The sequence below is a fragment of the Aotus nancymaae genome, unplaced genomic scaffold (assembly GCF_030222135.1).
Source record: "Aotus nancymaae isolate 86718 unplaced genomic scaffold, 86718_ANA_hifiasm-v0.15.2.pri h1tg000016l, whole genome shotgun sequence".
In the NCBI taxonomy this organism is placed as follows: Eukaryota; Metazoa; Chordata; class Mammalia; order Primates; family Aotidae; genus Aotus; species Aotus nancymaae.
Genome location: NW_026988428.1, coordinates 21,938,361 through 21,960,114, shown reverse-complemented (window position 1 = coordinate 21,960,114; position 21,754 = coordinate 21,938,361). Strand labels below are relative to the sequence as shown.

At 34.7% G+C, this 21,754-nt stretch overlaps 1 protein-coding gene across 2 annotated transcripts in view; it reads left to right on the top strand.

The window, feature by feature from the left end:
• Positions 1-11,058: 11,058 nt before the first annotated feature.
• SYT1 (synaptotagmin 1) overlaps positions 11,059-21,754 on the top strand; it is a 268,273-nt gene continuing 257,577 nt past the window's right edge. Inside the window, exon 1 of one of the 2 annotated variants that reach the window (XM_012442029.3) lies at positions 11,059-11,161. The gene's annotated coding sequence lies outside the window, so the exon portion shown is untranslated. The remainder of the gene's footprint in view (positions 11,162-21,754) is intronic. The other variant, XM_064376939.1, reaches the window with a different exon arrangement.

The following is a 21,754-nucleotide window of genomic DNA, read 5'->3' as shown; positions in this document are numbered from 1 at the left end:
TTTTGAGGGCTAAGTAGCAGAGGGTCATCAATTTATGCTGAAATCACTAAGGATGTTTCTAAAAGTTTTGGCAGAATGTGGTGTAAGCTAGTGGAGAAAGATGGATACCCATCCCAGTTGTTGGTGACACTAATGAAGAATTTTATATCGCATAAGTACAGAAAAAAATAAGTGGCTTCCATAAGTCCTGTTGGTTAATAATCTGGAAGTGGTATGGGGTGACAAATAATGTGCAGATCCATTCTCCTGCCCTTATGGAAAAATAGGCTAGGAGGTATCAGGGAGAAATCGGGTTTCAACTAATAAAAGGTGTAAAGAGCCTTGAAAAAGATTTAAGAATTTATTACAACGTGTAATAAAATGTAGGTAGTCAATAACATATGATGTATGAGATACTAATAAGGAAATGGGCCAGAGTATGTGTGGCCTGGGAAATAAGAGAGATCTAGGTAAGAAAAGGAGTTGGGAATTACCAATAGCAAGGATTAAGAAAATGGGTTGAGAGAGAAGCTCCAGGAAAATGCTGACAGTACAGAAGGTGGAATAATTTAATCACTTCAGTCCTTTGGAATGGTATTGCCAAGTCACTTTGGGATGTTAAAAATTATATTCCTTCAACACTTTATAATTAGGAACAGGAATTGGCGTCATTCTATTGGAGCTTGCTGCTGACAGTGTGGGAGTTTTTAGAGACAGATACGAGGTCTTGCCAACACATTCTAATGTAGTCACAATGCCATCCAGTGGTTGGTTTGGTTACTTTACAGGTACTTTCCACTGCTCTTTAAGAATAAATTTTATTTTCTAGTCAATATTCATCAAAGTTTTAGAAAGCTTGTATGGAAAGTGTTTTATTATACCTTCAAAAATTGCATAGCAGGGATTCGATTTGCTATGTACTTCTAAGCTAATGGAGTTATATCCAGCTTGTTTTCTATATGTGTTATGCTCTGGGAAACATGATTTAGCCTGTCCTCTGTCGAAATTAATGCAATAAGGAACCATGAAATAATGGGTCTTACACTGTATTCAATTTTAGTCCTAATAGAAACACAATGGAAAATAACATCTGCGACATAGGCCTGGATGATCAGAGGACAGTAATGGACATTTGTTGCTGTGATTTTATTGGTGCTATGGGCTTTATCCTTCACGGTATGCTCATCAGTATAGAGATAATGTAATAAATACTTTTGACTTGATTTGTAGTTAGTCTCAGTTTGTCTGTAAGGTCATAATGGGCACACTTAAATGGGAAACTTTAATTTGGCAGCTGACAACATAAAATGAATCTAGCTGCCATTAGCAAAGACCTTTCTTAAATTTTTTATAAAAGCACAGCTTTCAAGTTAACTGCACATCTCTTTAACAACGTATTTAGAAGTAATTTCAGAGACATCTATTTGGCACACTCAAACTTTTGGTGATGAAATTCCCTATTGCCACAAAAATTCATTATTTGAATCTCCATGGTAAATTAGCTTTATGAGTTAGCCATTGTAATTATTTTTCTGTGAAGCAAAGGCATGAGTAGAGACAATTTCATCATCTTACCATCATTTGTATGTGGAATCACTAAAGAGTTTGGCCACGTGGAACCATGAAAGTCCCTGGTTTACCCCTCTATCAGCAGGCATAAACATATCTAAACCACCCTAGAAAATGTACATTAATATTGCTTCTAAAGACCTGTGGGTTGGGCATGGCATCACCACAGTCAACAATGTTAAACTGATCAAATATTTTAAATAATTTTAATGCCAAAATTATTGGATCCATTTCTTGTTTGATTATTTTCACACTGTTGGTCTTTTTAAACTTGGTTCAGAAAATACAGAAGCAGGCGAACATGGTGGCTCACAATTGTAATCCTAGAACTTTTGGAAGGCTGAGGTCTGGAGTTTAAACCTAGCCTAGCCAACATGGTGAAATCCCATCTCTACTAAAAATACAAAATTAGCCAGTTGTGGTGGCACATGCCTGGAATCCCAGCTAACTGGGGAGGCTGAGGCAAGAGAATTGCTTGAACGGAGAGAGAGGCAGAGGTTCCAGTGAACCAAGATCACTCCATTGCACTCCAGCCTGGGCAATGAGTGAAACTTTGTCTCAAAAAAACAAAAACAAACAAACAAAAAAACCAGAAGTGATTTGGAAAAAAATGATATTGATGTGAATGATGGCACGGCTGCAGATTTTCAGGTGTGTGGGAGCAAGAGATCTAATGTTACCCAGACCAAGTGGCAAAATTGGAGATGATGACCACAAAAGAAACACTTTACAATTCACAGAAGTTACAGTATTTTATCTTCACTCATATAGCTAAATACTCCTTGTTGATGTTAATTTACCAATACTAAATTAAGCTGAGTAATTTTTTAATAAACACCGTTACTCTACAACCTGCTTCATACAATACATTGACTGGGGGCTTTGTTCTTGTTGTTGAGTTCTATATTTTTTTAACTTTACATTTGCAAATGTTTTAGACTTACAAAAAAAGTTGAAAAAATAGTACAATGAACACATATATACCTTTGCTTACACCAAATGGTAACCTCCTTGCCACATTTGCTTTGACTAACAATTTACTTTTTTTGAGTAAACTAGATAAAAATAAGTTGAAGACACTTCCACCTATAACCCTGTAAACCTTAGGGTTTACAACCCTAAGTAATTCCATAATATCTTCTAAGAATAACAGTACTATCCTATATAACCACAATGTCAATCTCACATCCAAAAATTGAATATTCATGCAATAATATTATCCAATATAATCTCTGAATTTAAATTCCCACAATTACCCAAACTTGCCTTGATAGCTTCATTGTAAAAGCATATTTCTACTATCATTAATATTCTCTGCCCCAGATATCTTCTGCCCAGTGTTTTCAGCATAGTTAGCCCTTGCCTGAATCACTTATTATATTGATTATTGTAAAACTGTGATTTTCTAATTCTATCATTTCCTTTACATTTTGAGACCATTTTTTTCTTTAAAGAAAATTCTCTTTCTTTTACTTAATAATATCAATCAGCCACATAGATTCCTTTCTATTTCAATTTTTTGTAATCTGTTACCATCAGTTTTCTTTTTTATGCTCATATTGTCCAAAATTTAGCTGGTGAGAGCTCCTGAAAACCAGCTTCTGTGTCTTTTTAACATATCCTCAATAGACTTTGGGCATGTCCTTACTTACAAAATAAGGTATTCTAGGCCCACTTTGTACCTTGCCTGTTCCAGACTTAGAAACAAGAAGTCTTGGTTTTTATTTTTGTTTTTTTCCTATGGGCAATGACATTTGGAAAGCTACAGTGCTCATTTTTACTGTAATATTATTCTTCTAGGCTCTTTTGTTGGACAGAGTTATATTTTTTTCTTAATAATGAGTACATAGTTATCCCTCCAAGTCAAATCCAATACCATAGGATGCTTCCCCACTTTTCTTCATTTCATATGTTTGTCTCATATCTCCTGCTGGAAAAACGGTGGTTTCTAGCATCATTGATCTATTTGCCATTTGCTCTGGCCTAAGTTTCAGGTTTTTAATTATTCATTTTTTGTCCTTGGACAATGTACCACTAAGGGTGTTTCACTTAAAAATGTATATTGAAACTAACTTTATATCAGTTCATAGAGATATGCTTAATTCTTTTTTATGGCTTCATAGTTCTTCATTTTATGGATCTAACAGAATTTACTCAACCAATCCCTATAATTTGATATTTGGGATTTTCCCCAATATTATGCTGTATTGACTTACTTTGTGCATGTTATTTTATATTCTTCAAGACGTATCTTCAGGGTGAATTTCTAGAAGTGGGATTGCAAAGGCAAGAGTTGCTAAAGATATATGCTTTCATCAGATATTGCCAAATTTCCCTCTATAGAAATTGTACCATTTTGCATTTTCACCATTATACTTCCTAAAATAACCAAAATCATTATTACTCTTTGATCATATGAACAATATTAATTAATTAATATTAAAAAATAAAGAGTTTTTCTATAACAAGCATAAGAATTTCTTATACACTATCCTCACTTCCTGATTCCAAACTCAAATTTTAATTTTATAGGTAGAATATGCCACTGCAGAAACAGAGAAGACTATAATACTAGACAAGCCTCAACATATGTAATCATTTAAAGCTTTAGTATTGGTATTAGTCCATTCTTACATTACATTAAAGAAATACCTGAGACTGGTAATTTTTTTTTTTTAAAAGGGGTGGTTAACTGGTTTGGAGTTCTACAGGCTGTACAGGAACCATGATGCTGGCACCTACTTAGCTTCTGAGAAGGCCTCAGGAAACTTATAATCATGGCAGAAGTGGAAGGAGGAGCAGGCATCTCACATGGCAGGAGCAAGAGAGAGTGGGAGGGGAGGTGCCATACACTTTTAAATGAGCAGATCTCAGGAAAATGAACTCACTATCATCAGGACAGTACCAAGAGGATAGTGCCATAAACCGGTCATGAGAAACTGCCCCTATGATTTAATTACTTCCCAGCAGGCCCCACCTCTGACATTGGGTGATAAGGTTTGGCTGTGTCCCCCAGCCAAATCTCATCTTGAATTGTAGTTCCCCTAACATGAGAGGGATTCAGTGGGAGGTAACTGAATCCTGGGGGCGGTTACCTCCATGCTCTCTTCATGATAGTGAGTTAGTTCTCATGAGATCTGATGGTTTCATAAGGGGCTTTTCTCCCCTTCACTCTGCACTTCTTACTGCTGCCACGTGAAGAATGTGTTTGCTTCCCCTTCCACCATAATTATAAGTTTCCTGAGGCATCCCCAGTCCTGCGGAACTATGAGTCAATTAAACCTCTTTCCTTTATAAATTACCCAGTCTTGGGTATGTCTTTATTAACAGCATGAGAATAAACTTATTCATTGGGGTTTACAATTGATCATTAGATTTGGATGAGGACATAGGTTCAAATAATATCAGTATTTATGATTGCATTTCTCTTGAGCTAATTAAAAATATAAAATAAAACAAAGTCATTCATTCTATAGAAATTTGGAGTGGAAAAAAATTCTTGGGGATTTACTTTTATGGATCATATTTGCAGAAGGTGAAGTACTGACAATATAAAAATGATTGAATGCATATCACATTGTTTTAGAGTATGGATCGATCTATATGGCATTTTTGTCACTTTCTACTCAAAATACAATCTCCTCTCCCTTTTATTCTTCTAGGGCCCTCATTGTTCTCCGTATCAACCCTATACCATTTTAGATGTCTAATATATTTAAACAGTCTCTGAGATCCTATGATCTGATTTCTCAGTTTCCATTCCCAAGTCACTAAGTGTGGCAGACCCGGTCATGTGATTGGAACCATTATATATCTCCACATGAGACATCAGTGGGCTTCCACTGCTACTCAGTACTCCTGCTGCTCCAGTCTTCAAATGTCTGAAATTCCCCCAATGCCTCTAATACCTTCTCTTTCAGCTGTTGATCTTGGTTTTCACCTCATATGAAGACCAACAACATCCTGTTTGTGTTGCTATCAATTTTATCATCCCTTTTTCAGAACATCTTTGTTTTCACTCTTTTTTCTCTTTCTCCAAGATAACCCCACCCCTACTTCATCTCCTTACTCTTCCTCTGAAACTCTGTCATCTCCTTTTTAATTTATAATGTTTTAAATCTTTCTCACTTCTGGTAACTTCTCTTTGTCTACACACATGTGTAGGTCTCTAACATTCTAAAGATACCTTTTAACCTTGTTAGGCTGAGTTACTACTTTGTCTTTGTCCTTTCAACTGTAAAATTCTGTACTATTTTAAAATCACAGCTTTTTACTTACTTGTCAAGCCCTGGTAATCCAGCTTCCACTTCATAATGCTGTTCTCTTAAAAGTTTCTAGTGACCTCTGATCTCTAATTTCAATAGTCTTTTACTGGTCTTCATCCTCTGTAAACTTACTTTAATGTTTGGTATTACTGATTGATTTTTTTTCAACTCCCCTTCTGTGATTTGTCAGGATAATTTGGTATAGTTTTATTCCTAAATGCTCTTATTCTCTCTTGTTCGTTAGTGTGTCCCAACTCCTAAAATTAAGCATTCTCTGAAATGGAATGCTTAATTTTAAACCTATTTGAGTAATTCACCAGATGGACAAGTTGAGTACCACCCATGAGGATATACTCCTGGATTGTGAAAATGGCATAATGCATCCTGGGGACTCAGTTGACAAAGCCTCATAGTAAAAGGAGAAAAAACTATAGATATGGGTAGGTCCAGATCCTATGCATATTAGTTCAAGGACTTTATTTTTTAGGACAATACATATTACAGTTAATCATATCAATAGTTTTTAACTGACTGAAAGCAGAGATCTGAACAATAATTTAAAAGCATAAATGTTTACCTTCTTCTAGCATTTCTGCTGAAAATATTTTCTTTCAATCTAATAACCTAAAGTAAATTCCATAATATTAGTGTGTCTAAACTGCCCTTAGTTAGGGCATTAGTAATCATCTGTTACTTCTCATTAGAAATCAGTTTCCTCATTTTTAAAGGCCTAACAATTTTGGATAGTTAAATATTGTGTACACATAATATTATTACAGTTTCATTTGATGTAGGTCAATTTCTGGTGCAACCTTATCCTTGTAATAATCATTCAGAATAAGAACCAAATGTGTTATGTTCTTTTTAATTAGGAATTTAAGAAATATTTCATCACACCTTCATTGCCTAAGTCAACAAATGTTTATTGTGCACTGATTATGTGAAATTCACTCTTCTGAGCATTAGGGATTCGAGCTAGACAAACATTTGCTTCTGGAGCATGCACATTTCATCTGAATGAACTGAACTGTCAGAGCTGTTATGGTATATGTAGCTTATATATGAGGCACCATTCACTTTGGGAAGAGCCAAATCTTCTGCAGTGACTGGTGCTTCATAGAATGTACCAGCTTTTAGTGAACACACTAAGTTGGGCAGACAGGAAGATATTTGTCTTCTGTAGAGAGGAACTGGTTCATCTTGGCCAGTAGTTCTCAGCCAGGGATGATATTGCCCCCAGGGGACATGGGCAATATCTGGCGATATTTTTAATTGTCACAACACAGGGGAAAGGGTGTTACTGGCATTTAATGATGCTGCTAAACATCCCAAAATGCACAGGATAGTTTCCCCCAACCACCAAACAATTATCTGTTCCAAATCGTCAACAATGCCAAGGCGGAGAAACCCTGCTCTAGGCTAAAGGGTCATGTGGCTTAATTACTGGATTCTTTCTTAGAAGGACATACACCACGCTTCTCCCACAGACCCTCTCCTCCCTCTGACCATATAGATTTCCTTTCAAGCTAGTTTTTCCAGCCATTTTTTATTCCATGGGTTAACAGAGAATGTTCAGTTTAGATCTGTACCTTCTATTTGTTTTTCAAGCTGTTCTCAAGGGTCAATCAATGCTTACTAAAGTTTTCGAGCAAGCACTAAGGTAGTAAGTTCTATGCCTGCTGGGCATAATTATAGGAAACAACTTTGTTTTTAAAATCTCATAACAAGAAGCACAAGCACAATCCAGAAATTACAGTTCCTTTGCAGTGTGTTTGTACCTTTAGCAGCTCACAACAGGGCCACATCATCGTCTCCGTCAGCCACCATTTTTCTAGCTACCTTCCTAAAATATCAGAAACAACAAACTTCCCAGGGTAAGGAAACATTCTGCAGTTTTGCCCACATGGATCAGTATTTTTCCCATTCAGTCATTATGTTGCTATAAAGTAGACAATAAATTATTATGAAAACATGAATAGAAAGAGGAAGTGAGTCATGTGAATCATTATTAGTATTCTATTTCACGTGGTGGAAAACTCACAGGGATCTTGATGTTAGTCCAGAATTAACTCATGCTTTCCCTTTCTTTTAAATGCTGGGGGAAAAAATTGAGTTGTAATGTTATCATTGTACTTGTAGAACTATATGGCTAGGTATGAACTAAGTTACTTGGCAACAGTTGAGCTCCAAATGGGACTTATACCTTTGTTAGTTATGTAACATTAGATACATTGTTTACCCTTTCAAGGGCTGAATTTTGTAATATGTTAAATAAATAATTTGAGCTAGTATCTGGCATGAGAATCCTGGTTTTGAATTTGGCATCATCAGTTTCGGGCCATGGGCCATGTGGCCATGAGCAAGCCACCCACTGTGCAGAGAGATTATAATGAGATGAGATTAACATGGGCATTACAAAGATTTTTGCCATTGCTGTTGTCATCACCAGATAATTATCTTGCATGTGTCTTGTATAACACAACATAAAATCACTGTAAACAATATTAAGAGATACTATCCAGCATTCAGAATATCTAAGTTTGTCAGAATTAGGTAGGTTTTAAAACTCTATGTTTCAGCATTTTTCCAAGTCAAATATGAATAACTATAATGCACATCTAGGAATAAACCTATAAAAATGGACATCTAATTTGCACCCCAGTGGTTCTTGACATCATCTTTGTTAACATGCACACTCTAAGTATTTTAGATTCACTGGGAAACTGTTGATATTTAGAAAGGGAGTATTTCTCTTTAAAGTAGTAAAGCTTAAGCATCTCTTTTGAAAATTCTTCTATCCTAGGATCTCTTCTTTCCTGACGTAAAACTGTGTGAGCTGTGTTCTTATAGCAATAGCATCTTCACTAGCAAACAGAAATTTCACCCAGCAAAAGGAGGTTTCAAGAAGTCAGTCAGTTCTCTCCACTAGGAACTGCCAATTTTGGTCTGTATTACTGATCCTCAAGAGCACTAGTTATGCTCAGAAATGGAACCTCAGACATTATTTACGGATTCTGTGAATTTCTAATTACTTTTGTTCACAGGAAGTCAACCACAAATGCTTATGAGGAGTCACTTGTTTGAATGACAAATAACTAAGTGCTGGGGATTTATAAAAATGAAATTAAATGCTACTTCATTTATCTTTCACCTATCCATATGCATTTCTATTTTTCCAGACTATTTTTCTAGCAGTTCTTTTGAGTATAGTAAGGTCTTCACCTCCATCAGGCACTTTTAGGGTTGAATGCACTTTGGAGTGATTCTAGTGTGAGATTTTACAGAACAACTATTCTACCTTTCCAATATCCCTTCTGTGTTAGATTTATCCGGAGTACACAGATAATAAGTGGCCACATTATATCTTGTTGCATAAGTTTGCACTGCAGAAGGAATGGTCTGAGTCTTCAAGGAGCTGACATCTTTATTAGAGATAAAAGACAAACACGTGTAAAAAAGAGTAGCCCATTCAAAAAACATCAGTCCATTACAGCAAATCATCATTATATCAGCTAACTACTAGCAGTATGGAATAAAAATGTGGAACAGTGGTATATAGAAGTGATTTGAAAATATCCATGATTATATACCAGTTCCATTGAACCAAGTGCTGTATCAAATAATGATTATTTTATATATACAGGCTTTTTCTATAAAGTATGTCCTATATTTCCACTAATTGACATTAGAAAATGAGAGATATTCTCCATTTTTTTTAATTTGCAATATTTTTGGCCAAAAAATATTTAAATGCAATCCTGCAGCATGTAACTGCTTTACTTTCTGACATTTTAATTCTCAAAAAGAGTTCATTTGGTGTTACAGCATTTTTAATATCATCTTTCTTTGTTCAAGAAGCTCCTTCTATCACCTTTTCCTCTGAAACTAAAGGATTTTCTTTATGTTCAAGGATCCCCTCATATTTACATCTTCAATAACTTTCATGTGATTTTCTAGTGTCCTCCAGATTTTACTTATTTCATAAGTATAAAATTTTTATAAGTAATATGACATAAAATTCAATTACTTTATCAAGTCTGTACATTCAGACTTTCTCTTATCTATTCTACCTCACTTGCAAGATACCTATGTTAGTTTGCATTTTATTTATATTTTTTGCACAAAGCCATTGCTTTGTAAAAAGTATTCTTATGGTATACTGGAAAGAGTACAGAAAACCTGGGTTCCAGTCTTACGTTGCTTGATATTTTCTTTCCTCAATATTAGAATGGGAAGATTAGACTTGACTGTGTTCCTTTGCCCGTAACTTTTATGTGTGTTTTTTTTATTCATGTGCACTTCAATTTATTATCCTCCCCAGGTCTAGAAAGGAAATTGAACTTTTGAAAGTTTTTCCCTGAGAGAATTTTATTCATGATGTCCATTTCAGTTAGTAAAAATGTCTTTAAGAGGTTAAGTGGCTCCCCAAAGATTAGATGTCCAATAAGCAATAAAGTTGGAAGTGGACTCCTGGCTCCCTGATTTCCTACATCGAAGACTAGATGCCATATATATTTCCTCTTACCAGGTTTCTCTTGAAATTGTAATTTGTCATCTTCTGAGTAGTAGGCAGTGAAGGCCTAAGATTTGTTTTCCTTGCAAATGAATAATTAGTGAATGTCAATTTCATGATTTCTTTCAGACTATGTGAAAGTCAAAAATAGTCATGTTAATTATACTTAGCAGGGACTTTTCTGTGATAAGACACCAATTCCTGGAGATGACATGTAAATATTATTGTTTTCCTCCTTAAAAGATCATCTAATCTGGTATTAAAAGTTCATTTAACATTGTCTTCTTTGTAGATAATTTCAAAAGTGTTTTGCTAATTAGATAGAAGACAGTCCCCTCATCTAAACATTATTTTATATACACTTGCTTTTAGGTTTTTATTGTTTCTTTTCTTTTTTTTCTTCTACACCTCCTTATAGCACAAGGTATCTCAAACCTCAAGCAGCAACCATCTGGCTTGTTTTATATAACTCTCTCAGCCCATTCAAGTGGCAATACACCAGTGAAGAATAAAAAGATATATATTGGATGAAGCCCAAGAACTGCACCCAAAATAGCTTTTTAAAAGTCATTGAGCATAACAGTGGGAATAATAGGACTGTCTTAAGCGGCAGCTGCTCAGGGAGCACTGGAATAATTCTCCCATCATCATGCCGCAGGTATTGTCCAGAAAGCAATGCTCCTAGCACCTCCACTTTCTCCTTTAGTTTTTATGTCTATCTCTCAAATTGCAACAGCTGACAAGCACCTGGGATTTAATTCCTGCTGGATTTCATACATTCACATTAATTTTGGTGATTTCCCAATTGTAACAGTGAGAACCTTCTCCAATTTGGGTGAGTAGCTTTAATATTTCATTGCATATTCATGTATCACCTCACGTTATTTTTAGTTTCTAATGGAGATAGCAGACGAGGCTTCATAAAAGATTAGTAGGAACCCTAGAAATAGCTTTCTCTGTTCCAGTATATTTCTTTTTTCGAGAGAGCAGTAAAGAATTCCCTTCAAAGAAGGCATATTTGGTAGCGAACAAAAGGGAATCTTCCCAAGACCACTAGCAATCTCATTGATAATGTTAGAATGTTTAATTTTGATTCTCTCAATACAGACTACCACAATGCCCCTGTTCAGCTATTGTAGGGCACAAGCCCATCTTGACATTTTGTTTCCTTCCTCCCAATTCTTCCCATTTGAATTATTTAAAAACTATGTCATGTTTCATTATTTCTACATTTCTTTTACTGAAATATCAAGACTTCAGAAAGAAATACATCTTTTTTAAACACACACATATACAGCACAGTTTATTCCTTTTCTATTTCAAATAATTTATTCACATTATATTGGTGTCTTTTAACTTTCATATTGACTGTGCTGCTTTTTAAAAATAATTTTTCAAAATGAAATTCCCTGTATCATTTCCCTTATTCATCCAGAGATTTTTATAATATCGTATAGCATGTAATATGGTAAAAAGCTCAACATACCAGAATGTATTTTTAGAATAGAGATATTCTACAAATGGCAGGGGTTTTTTTTCCATTTTATGCCTTATGAAAAATGGATTTGGAACTTATAAAAAATGTATCTGGAACATCTGAGTGCAAGATTTTTTATTGGATTTTAGAATTCAGATCTATGATTTAAAAGCAATTTCTTCCTTTCTGAAAGTGGCCATGTCAAATTGATTTTTAAGGATAAAGAAAGGGTGTAATTTGGATTTTGAACCCTTTTCTCACGACTTAGATTGTGTTCATTTGTGTTGGCTTCCTTTATCCTTATTGCATCCTCATGGAGTGGGAAAAGCATGTGTTATCACAACTTTTTTTTTGCAAGGATTGACCACAGGCAAAGCCATAAATAAGGCTTAATTCTTCTTTGTTCCATTTCACCTTTCTAGCTATACATCTATTAAACGCCAGTGGCTTTCTAGCTAATACTCTTTTTTTTCTATCTTGAAGGGAACGTCTTAATATTTTGTGGCATCACTCCAAAAAAGAATTTGCTTTCCCCCCCTCCAACAAAGAGTAAGGAGAGGAAATAGTCAACACAAATGAATTCGTCACTAATGGCTGACTTTTCAAGTAAAAATCCAGTGAATGTGGAGTAGTTGTCTAGGAGATGTAACTGGAAATTTTTCAAGTATTTGAAAATGCACAGAACAATACAGAGTCCCACTTTATCATTCTTATAAAAACCAAAGATCTGAGTATCAAATCACTAACCTATTTTTTTTTTTTTAATCTTGATTCTTAAGTTCTGAAAGTAGTTCTTTCTCTATCAGGCTTCTAACTTCTATGATGGTTGCATCAACTTCAATGTTTTAATTTTTAGCACAGCTAATGGAGTAAAAAGGTAATTGAGTAAAAAGATGACTAGAGCACTCTCTAGTTTTCTGACTTTTGGAAGCAACCGTCCCTTTCTGAATGTTATTTGCCTCCTCTAAAATTAGGAGGCACAAGCATATTTTTAAAAAATACCTCTGCGATAAGCTTCTTCGGTTTTAATTTGAATTCTATTACTCTACTAGTTCTGCGGTCTTGTTACAAACTATATAATCTGTCTACACTTTAGTTTCCTTACTGTAACATGGAGATCATTGCAAAACCTACTATGGAAGGAATTCTATCGAATGATGTACATGCTTAGTTGGTTTTCAATAACTTTTAGCTATTATTTGATTCAGAGGTATGTTAAAGTCATTATAGCTATGTAAAACAATTAGAATAACTGACACATGTAAACAGTTCCTAAATATTTGTATAATAGCTAACATTTTATTGTTTATTAAATGTAAAACACGAAGTTCTTTATTTGTGTACTTAAATTATTCCTCTCAGTAACACAGTGTAGAAGATACAATTATCCCTGGTTTACCCATGAAAAAATTAACCTAGGCAGAGCATGGTGGCTCACACCTATAATCCCAGCACTTTGGGAGGTCAAGGCAGGCAGATTACCTGAGGCCAGGAGTTCGAGACTAGCCTGGATAACATGGCAAAACCTCATCTCTACCAAAAACACAAAAATTAGCCAGACATGGTGGCACTTTCCTATAGTCCCAGCTACTCTGGAGGCTGAGGAAGGAGAATCACTTGAACCCAGGAGATGGAGGTTGCAGTGAGCTGAGATCACACCACTGCACTCCAGCCTGGGCGACACAACTGTGTCTCAAAAATAAAAATAAAAATAAAACCTAAATAAGAACATAGTCACACGAGTGAAAGAGTGCTGGGATTGTCATATAAATGGAGGCATGTTCGCCCCAGAGTTCACTCTTTTAATCACTGGGCTGTATTACCTTCCACTCTGGTGTCCTCTGCCTTCAGTCTAGATGACTAATGCATAATTAACTGCAGCACTATATTCTAATGAATACCAACCTGTCCATCTTTCTTGAATTTTTTTTATAATTAATATCTGATTTACATTACTTATTTTCCAAACTTGCCAGAGAACTTTAGAACATGATGTGTATGTATTTTTCACGCATGCAAACCCACGAAGTCAAAGAGAGTTTTCCAACCACAGCTTGTTACTCCTCTACCTTCCTTTCCTGTCAAAATCACCTATGAAGAATCAAGTTTCTCAGAAATCTCAGCAACTTGTTGAGATTTAGCCTGGAATTCACGTAAAACTAGATAAAATTAGTGCTAAAAGGCCTATAAGAGCACCATAAAAGAATTGACATCAAAGCACACACAGACACACACACTCACACACACACACACACACACATTTTCATTTCAAATGTAAGAAGTCAGAGCTCTGACCCCATTGCTTTCCATAACTGGTGAAAAATATGACTTTTGAAATCGATACATTTCAATCTCCATGTTATCATTCTAGTACAGTGCTCCACAGCGCTGGGAAGAAACATCAGTGTTTCTTTCTCCAGATTAATGCTCTTCTTTCAGAGAAACGACTTTCAGCTATTTTAGACTATATGCCCTTCATTTGAGAAGCAGTTTATATTCATTTACTTACAGTCACTATTCACTAATATCATGGATTGATGGAGCTAAAAAAGCCTTTCATTATTTCTGTTAGCAAGGCCAATTTTTATAGCATTTGATCATTTTACTTCTAGTTGCCCCCCTTTTTTTAAGGACTTTGTGTCCCCCTATCATTCTTTAGATAGAGTAATATATTACATGTTTTTATCTACAAAGATGTGCCCATGTCCCCAATAATGAAAGCAGCTACTCACACACACAAAAAAGGTTCCTGTTCCTTGTACTAATTATGCACAGAAAGTTCCACCTCTCACTTACCCATGAGATAATTGAAATGTGAGTCTTGGAGCAGAGGATCAGAGGTTTGGATGCTTGTATAATACATATATTACTGGCTAGTAATTTGTACAGAAAAAACATAAATATAAATATATATGTGTGTAAACTCTTTGCTCCATTTCTCAAGTATCTTATTACTTGTTTATTCTTGCAGAACTTGTTATTGCTAAATTCAAATGAGTCACAAGTTCATTCAAGATAAATACTATTCCATGGAACTGCATACCAATTATAAAAATAAGGAATGTCTTGATGAAACTTAGATATGGATGTAGAATACATATTCCTGATCTCTAAGTGTACATCAATCGTGGGGTTCTTTCCTCATTAAATGTAACTTATCAATAACATATGTAAAAACTCTATTCTGCTATTCAAAGATATTCACATGAAATTTTTTTGTGTGAAGTGGCAGATCTGAGTACATGAAGAGCCTTGGGAATAAAGAAGAGACAAAGCCTTGTAATAATAATTCCTGTTAGTAGAAATATTTATAATTACAGTATGACATCCTGTTTTTAGTTGCTATGCAATTAACATTTTCTCTTTTCTTCTGCTTCCTCTTACACTTATACACATGAGGATATGTGGGTTTCATTATACCAGGACGATTAGGTAGAGATATTGGTTGATATTTTAATTTTAGGACATTTTCTAGACTTCTAAAATGAGTGGGTAGTTATTTATTTTTTATTGTCAAAAACTTGTAGTGGACCTTGCTATGTTTCAGGGACTGCACACATACATAACATCTTCTTTAATCCTCATGCAACCTCTGAGGACTTGCTGGTCTAGTATGGAATATGGGATATACACCTGAATCACCACAACTTAAGACACAAAGCGGTGACTGCCATGAGCAAAGTACAGAGATAAGTAGCAATAACCAGAAGAAGAAAATGTTGCTTCTACCTGAAGAAATATAAAAGGCTCCTTTAAGAGGTGACATTAGGAGCTGACCCGAGGGGGGAAAAATGGTACTTTTAATATCAATCTAACCCCTAAAATCTCCCCTTAACTTTAGATGTGTATCATTAGCATTATTCTTGTGTTAAACAAACAACATTAGGAGGATGCTTTGGCAAGAACCTGAAATGAAGACAGGGGTGCAAGTAAAAAGGAAACAGATTGAAAGCCAGAGAACGTCAGAAGCACCTGGCAAGGACTAGGATTGAGAAGGAACAGGAGTGTGTGTTTTAGTGAAAGGAAACTACGTAGAATGAAAGGAAACAAAATCTATTTCTAATGAGTTAAAAATAAAAGGATGGAGAGTAGGAAAATTATTGTTTGATACTCCTTTGATACAATCACCAGATGATATCATTAAGACAGTCTAGTTTATTAGTTGCCTGAATTGACCTATTCAGATGCCAAAGGAGACTCTTTGTCTTCAGGATGGTAGGGATAAAGTGAGAAGAGTTTAATTTCTGACCCCATGTATAGGACGTTGGACGCTCAAATGCTCGTTACTTGGGGAATACCTATGAGGATAAAACAAGAGGTACATTATCTACTGAGGGTCTGGAAGTTTACTATTGTTAATACCTACAATGTGGAGGGTGGGGAAAGGATGCAAAGGAGAAAAATGCACTTGTTTTGAAGGTAGCCAAGATGACCTTTACCCTATAGCTAAGCTGAATGACCTTGCTTGTAGGTGAAGTATTTTGTGAAATCATTCTGGCTCACTTAGGGGCCAGCCTTGTGGATTGTCATTATTCAGAGAAAGACACAGTGTTTGTTCCCAACGTTGACCCCACAGTATGAGAGTTAGGTAATGTGAATTAATGAATTATTTATAACTTATTCAAATTTAAGATTCACTGGTCTCTAATAGAAACAAAGAAATTTTTTTCTTCCTTCTTTTCCAATAAGTTGACACCAATATCTATGCTTCTGACAAATGGATTCTCTAGAATCAAGTGATTCCTTTCAATACTGTGGGCTCTCAAACTAGCTAATTACACCTGAATTAAGGTCAGTCCCATTCAGGTGGTTCTACATTTTATTTTACACAATGCCATAGCCAGGATGACCCAAAACAATTTCTTAATTGCCTGAAAGAGTTCCTCAACTTTCCAACAAACTTCAGGAAAAACACATAGGATAATTAAATAATTCAGGGAAACAATTTTTTAAACATTTGCTTTATACTAGGGTTGAGCAAGACACTACCTAACTTTCAAGGAGTTTACAGTATGACTTTTTGAAGCATTATTTTTACAAATATGAAAAAGATATGTCAATAATAAATATAACACTAGGCAATAGGACATAAGAGATGTACTAGGGAAATAAATAAATTTTGACTTGGCTGGCTTAGAGAAGAAGAAAACAATTGACTTACAACCTAAACCATTACAAGGATTAGGATAGTCAAGAATTAAGTGGGAGTGGAATTTGGGTAGAAAGTTTGCCAGGACTGAGGAAAACTGAGCTCCTATCAATATGGTGAGTTAATTAATAGAGTTAAAATTCAGGTGTGTAACCCAATAATTTACTTTCATTTCCTGGCTTATCATTACTTATTTCCATATTTTAGTTTTTTGCTATTATTAAGATTCATCAAAGCTAAGTACTGTGCTTCACACCAGTAATCCCAGCTATTCAAGAGGCTGTGGCAAAAGAATCACTGATGCTCAGGAGTTCAAGGCAGCAGTGAGCTATGATCATGCCACTGCACTCTAGCCTGGGTAGTGAGACCCCCATCTCTAATATTCACAAAGTTATCATGACCAAAATATCTTTTGTTTAATACATGAATAACGGATGAAGCTAACATTAAATATATTCTTATATATTTCTTCATCAAATTCCATATTTTTTATTTTTAAAACAATTCATTTTGTATTGTTTTATTTTTTCTTACTTCTTAGGTATTTTTAAATCCCAATACGCTCTGATAAATAATTATCATAGAGCATATGATTTTAAGCAGAAGTGTAATTGACTTTAAAAAATACAGACCCATCATTGTCATCATCTAACTTTTGTTGAACCCTAAATTTCAAATTTTTGCTAAGCACTGCAACTCATTTAAAATTATTCAGAAAAGCAGCATTTTATGCGGAGTGAGCCTCTGAAAAAAAAATTATCTATAGTCTAAAAAACTTTTGTCAATAGGCCTACTATGAAATTCAGTAGACTGACTTTTCCTGTCTCTCAGTAAATCTAATATAACATTGAAAAAGATCACTATGCTTGGTTTGAAATCTAAATGAAATAATGGGCTTGAATTAAGAGCCATATTGTATGAAAAATATAATTGCTTATACTATTTTTTCCTGAGCGGTAGTGTCACCTTTGTTTCATAATGTAACTACTGCAGTGTTTCTTAAAGATAAGACATATCAGAATCACCCGGAGGGCTTGTTAAACTCAGTTGCAAAATTCTACACTTAGTAGGTCTAAAGTGGGGCTTAATAACTTTTTTATTTATTTTTTCTTTTTTTTGTAGAGACAGGTCTTACTATGTTGCCAAGGGTAGTCTTGAACTCCTGGCCTCAAGAAATCCTCCTGCCTTGGCCTCCCAAAATTAGAATACAGACATGAAAGGATTTTTATTTTCAATGGGTAACCAGTGTTGCTGATGCTGCTGGTCTAGGGGACGCACTTTGAGAACCACTGTGTATACACATACACACTTGAAACACATAAATATCTACATCTTAAATTAATTTGTGATCATGAAAGGTATATGTGTGTATTTAAATACCTGTGTGATTGTGCATCATTCAACCAATTACATTTTTTAGTCATTAGTCATTTCCTAATTACGTGGCAGTGAATATAACCACTTCTAATCTATAGAACTGTTTTGATGTGCAAAGCTTTCAAAACCAGTTCTCAGCTGCTTGGAATGCCTTAAATGCTAAGGTCAAATTGTCAGTAGAATCCTGCCTGTGTAGATTTAACACCAGTAAGATAGGTCTAAAATTGGCATTTCAATAAGCTATTTTGCTAAACTTTAATAACGCAAATTCTGTTAACCTTGAAGCCCTGATTAAAACACAAATAAGTGAGAAAATTCCTATTGTTAACTGAGCCCATTTTGCATATTTATTGCTACACCTTTTAATTTGTAAGGCCATGGCAGACTGTATAAACTATTCTCTAGTTGCTAGGTCTTTCGTTTTGTCTTTTCCATATTATATTACATGTAGATGCTGGACATAAGTGTAGTAGCAGCTTACCTATATTTGGAGAAAATATGAAAACCTTTGAAAAAGTGTTATCATTCTGTCATTTCTTTCTTAAGTCTAATTTTTTCCTACATTTGTCCATAATCTGTTTTCAGAGCCCAAAAATTTTAACTAGTTTTTTCACTCCACCAGAATGAAAATTGTAACTATTTCTTTAAAAAATAAATAGTTAAATAAAATTTATATAAAATAAATTTAACTATTTATTTTTTAAAGAAATACTGTATTTTGTTGGGTTGAGTAGTATATAGAGTCTACTAAGTGCTTTGGTTAATTCAAAGTTATCTTTTGCACAATCATATACTTGAAAAAAGAAAGGTAACCCTGAAAAATAAAAAGAGAGAATACAATATGAATGAGCTGCGATTGGACAGTACTGAAGTTCAGAAACATGTGGACTATTTGGCACCCAAGAAATAAACCACATAGTGATCATCAGGCGTTGGGACTGTTTATGGAGAAGAAAGACAATGCCCAAAGTAGTTTAATGAAACACTGAAAACAGTGATTTAGGAACAGATCAAAAGGTGCCAAATTCATTATTTCATCACATGATCTGACTTTCTTTGCAGTCTAACTTGGGAGAAACTAAGGAAGAAAGCATGTCAATCAAATTACCTGCTTTTCCTTTTTTAATAAAATTATGTAAAATTATAGAAGACAAAATTAAAACTACATGTCTCATTTCAACTACTATATCTGTTGATCTTTTACCAAGAACTGTCTCCAGTGTCACAAATAATTTTAAATTGCTTGCAGTGTTTATATTTGAAGACTATAAATTCTACTTATTCCTTCATTCTACAGTATTTGTTACGCAACTTCTGTGTGCCAAGTGTTAGCTGAAGGAAATATAGTTGTGAACAGACATCTCTTGCCCAGCCAGGTAGTTAAGACATACTAAGAAACACTAATAGCAATAAAATGTACAAGAAGCTATGTACATTTCTAATTTGTTTTTGTTTTTTTTTTTTTTTTTTTTTTTTGAGATGGAACCTCACTCTGTCACCAGGCTGGAGTGCGGTGGCGATCTTGGCTCACTGCAACCTCCGCCTCCCGGGTTTAAGCAATTCTTCTGCCTCAGCTTCCTGAGTAGCTGGGACTACAGGCACACACCACCATGCCCAGCTAAGTTTTGTATTTTTAATAGAGATGGGGTTTCACCATGTTGGCCAGGATGGTCTTGATCTCTTGACTTTGTGATCTGCCCACCTTGGCCTCCCAAAGTGCTGGGATTACAGCCGTGAGTCACTGCGCCTGGTTGTTCATTTCTAATTCTATAATATCTGGATACTCCTCTCAAACTCGAAGAACCTTAGTTTGGAATTTAATTTTAATTATATGGAGGGAAAGGAATCAGTCCATCCTCTATGCCTTTTCTTTTAGTAACAACTACAGAGCAGAAATGTGTCCCTTTAACCTTTGAAGAGGCTATTTTCTCTTTCAACACAGGGGAAGAAAGCTTCGGGTCAGAACTAATTGTTCTGTGATTGATTGATAGTTTCCCTCTTGTTACTACATACAGCCCAATGACATGCATTGTACACACAACAGGAGGTAAGAGAGTCAATAAATTAGGGAAACAATTAGTTCCAGTTTCTGCAATTCATTTGATGTAGATGAAATTGCCTGAAAATATTAAGAACATTAAAGATCAGTGGTGAAACTTAAATAAATACATTTATATTCAAATTTTAGAGGCAGATGCTTAGTTGATGCTGCTCTTCTGCAGATAGACAATGTTAATGCAATAACAATTACAATTTGGCAGTGATTAATAAATGGACTGTCAGAATCAGTCAAGTTGCGTTCATGGTTTTGGAAGGCTGCTGATTTTAGCTTTGACAAGATGTGGCTGAAGTGTTGCTGAAAAACTCAACATGATTAATTAATTTAGAAGATATAATCTGTGACTCCCCTTCTAGGAGTAGTAGTTGGAAATGAGGGAATCCAAACATTCAGTGCAACCTGATGCCTTCTTTGGGGTCCATATTTAATTAGTATTTATTTCTAGTAAGTGCAATATATAGGAGTATTCTAAGATTTATGAGATTGATTACATTGCAACCAAGAAAATATGAGTCAACTTGGAGTAATATAATTTTATGAGATCTTCAGGTCACAGAGAATTCTAGATTTAGAGCTTTTGTTGTAATATTAGGGCATAAAACTCAGGGTGGGGAAGAAATTAGGATGGGCTAGGGGGTGATGGGCTAGATCTAAGTGAACTCAAAGCTATGTCTCATGCAGAACAATGTGAGAGACTGAGGTCCCTCTCTTCCTTGGATTAAGAAAGTAGAAAGTTAATAAAAATGATCAAGAACATTTCATTCAAAACAGTGGAAAAGGGAAAATGCTTAAGAATTTTATTATATTTCTTCTAAAGCAAAATATAAAAATGAGTTTAAAGCCATAATTCCATTCATCAGATTTTGAGTTTATATGTTAACCTATCCTTTATTATGATCAAAGCTGCCTAAATCTAGAAAGTAAATCCTGATTAGTTTCACATTATCTATTCGTTTGTTCAACAAAGAATAAAGAGAATATTGGTGTTAACATGTGTATGTCTACAGTGTCTAAAATCTAACACATTCTGAGAAAAATGTCCTAGAGTGGCTCAAATTTAATCCCTCAGAGAAAATTTATATTTTTTTAAAAAATAACACTGTTACTTTGATTAAATTTTTTGCTAAAAATCTCTGGATACAACTAAGACAGCAAAGACATATGGAAAGCAATAAATCATCACTATCACCCAGAAAAAACAAGGTAATACTAACAGAGAAAATTAATTCTAAACATTAAATCCATTTCTAGACCAAAAAGAAAAGAATTCCCATTATCTTATTTGGGTTTTTCTAACCTTTCAATGAAAACCTTGTAGAAATTTGCTATCAAAGTTCATTTTGTAATTTAATATTAGGAATTAATT